Consider the following 2,942-nt stretch of genomic DNA (forward strand, 5'->3'; position numbering starts at 1 on the left):
TAGAAGGAGATCAGGTTGGTCAAGCAGGACCTGCCTCTCATGAACCCGTGCTGCCTGGGCCTGATCCCCTGGTTGTCCTGCTCATGCCTTGTGAGCGCCCTCAAGATGAACCGCTCCATAATCTTCCCCGGCACCGAGGTCAGGCTGACAGGCCTGTAGTTCCCCGGATCCTCCTTCCGGCCCTTCTTGTAGATGGGCGTCATCGTGTTATCCTGCTCTCCTAAACTTCTTTGGATTAACAATATGCTTTATTATTGTTGTTAATGGCTTACAATACAACTGTAAGAATTTGCTTTGACCTGAAATCTCTCCTCACATTTCAAAGGCTTAACCCTAGCTATGCCTGAGCACTCTGAAACCAGTGTGATAGATGTAATGAGCATTTTGGTTTTGGGCTCTGAGACTAACTTCATCACCATTTTATGAAAACAGTTTCTTGCATCTAAAGTTAACCTGAATGGTAAAAAACCACCAACAAAAAAATGCAAACAAGCACTCATTTTGGAAAAACTGTTCCTTAAAAGAATTTTGTCTAAATTTGCACAAGTCAGGCTGGGACAAATTTGCATTTCTAAGTACACATCAAAAAAAAAAAACAAACCTCCAAATTCTTCTCTTTCAGAAGATTTCTTTCAGACGTTTTTTTCTGTGGTTTGGGCACACCGTTTCAACCACATTTTGAGTTATCAGCTCTATATTCTTTCACTTCTGATTCTTCCTGCTCTGTAGTCTGACACCTTCCTCCTGGCTTTCAGAGCTTGTCACATGCAGTCAGGGATGCTGGATGTCAAAAGCAGAAGGGGACTTTCTTGTAGTGCTAAAGCTGCACAGGCAGAGCTGAGACACTGTTTGTTAGGAGAGAAGCAGTACTGGTAAATTCCCTCCACCCAAATAAGCAGTGCTTTTTGGGAGGGACTCAAATGATAAGCCTGTTCTTAAGAGGTGGTAGCATGCATACAGCAGCATGCATGACTTTATGCTGCATGGGTAAGGTGACAAGGTGCATGTCCTACAAAATGGCAGATAATTGCCTTGAAGGTGAACCAGTCTTCTTAGGAGAGCAGTAAATAATTGATAAATGAAGCTAGAAGGATATGATATGAGGAAGAGAATCGCATTCAAGGTTATTATTTTTTTTAAAGTGGAAGTTTCAAAATAGTGGTCAAGGAGACCCAAACTTAGAGACGCACAGAGCCATATCACTTTTACAGTGTTCACAATAAAAACTCCCTGCTAAGAGAAAAATAAAGTTTAACAGTTAGTTGGCACAGGAGGAAATCATTCAGGAGTCACTCACACTTCTAAAGAAACTTTATGGAAAACAGAGTACAACCAAGGAAGCCAGTAATAAACGTACAGAGAACACAGCACACAAAGGAAATACTGCTTTTCTGGATTATTTTATGGACCCAGTGTCTAAGCCCTTTACACTCTGTCCTGAAAAAAAGCTAGAGAAATTCAAATCCACAGTTGTTCAATTCCACAAAACCTTAGTTGCCACAAAGCCAATTCTTCTCCTTTCTCCTGCCTTCTCCTCCACCCACCATAGAAAGATATCCCAAAGGAAACAAGTACCTTTCAAAAACAAAGCTGCTATGGGATCTCTTCCATTCAACTGTTCCTTAATTAAGTTTCTTTTAATCAGCCTCAAATTCTTGTTATCTTTGGCAAATTTCTCTCACCCTCCTGCTTCTCAGGCTTTTTTCCACCTCAAGGCCCTTCCTTCACCCTGCACCTCTTTCTTTGCTACTCTCATTCATCCATGGAGTTTCCGAAGTCCTTCAGTGTTCATCATTTACTTGTATTTTCTCTATCCTTCTCCTAGGGAACTCTCTCTCATTACCGTTTCAGTAGGAAAGGTCTTTCAAAAAGATCTCATAAAAATCACATTTGCTACATAGTTTTACCACCCACTTACATCTCATGTAATCCAGTAATTCAATTTCAAAGGAAAGTGTAGGTTACCAGTGTTCTTTACCCTCTCTTTCCACAGAGCGTATGTAAATAGGGAAAAGTTTTCTCTTCCATAACTCCACCCTGAAGTTTTGCTAGAAAGGAGGTGGAGGAAAGTAGGTTGTAGGAGTTACACTTCAAGTGCCTTGAGGCCCAAGACTCCTTCCTCTACAGGCTATTCCCTCATCAGACTACCTTTTCACAGTATATCACATATTTGCCTCTGGGTCTTGTGTAACAATTGCAGGACTTCTGGCTGAGGACTCAGACTGAAATTTCAAACAAAAGACAGGAATGAAAATATGATAAACTTAATTGCGTAAGTTACCACAGAAGCCTTTCAAATGGATATTTTGAGTCATTTGGTTTTCTCATGAAAAGTAACATGTTTCAAGAGAAATACATATTTTTGCTTTAAAAAAATGTTTTCTTAGCAATCAAATTTCCCACTTTAAAAGTTACTGATAGAAAAATTCTGATTATCTGTAATAAGTCACTAATTCACCTAGGTCACCTATGTTCATTTGAGTCCCTGTTGGGGTGGGGGCAGGAGGGGGGCAGAAGAGTATCTTTCAGAGTATACCAGAACTATCGATTTTTCATCTCCCCTCAACCACTTATGTGTACGTGTAGTTTCAAGCCTGAACTTTAAGGAGTAACCAGACATGCCTCCTGATGAGGAACGGACAGACATCAGACTTTAGATGACTAAAGATTCTGACTGTACACAGACATACTCACAGTGAACTAGATACATTTATAGGTGTTAAGATACAAAATTAATAGGAGACTTTTAGTGTTGCTCACTCACTGCCCCCCTCCCTGGTGGGATGGGGGAGAGAATTGGAAGAGTAGAAGTGAGAAAAACTCATGGGTTGAGACAAAAACAGTTTAATAATTGAAATAAAATAATAATAATAATAATGCAATAATGATAATAATAATATACAAAGCAAGTGATGCACGATGCAATTGCTCACCACCCACTG

Source organism: Aptenodytes forsteri, unplaced genomic scaffold (genome assembly GCF_000699145.1).
Source record: "Aptenodytes forsteri isolate BGI_AS27 unplaced genomic scaffold, ASM69914v1 Scaffold151, whole genome shotgun sequence".
Lineage (NCBI taxonomy): Eukaryota > Metazoa > Chordata > Aves > Sphenisciformes > Spheniscidae > Aptenodytes > Aptenodytes forsteri.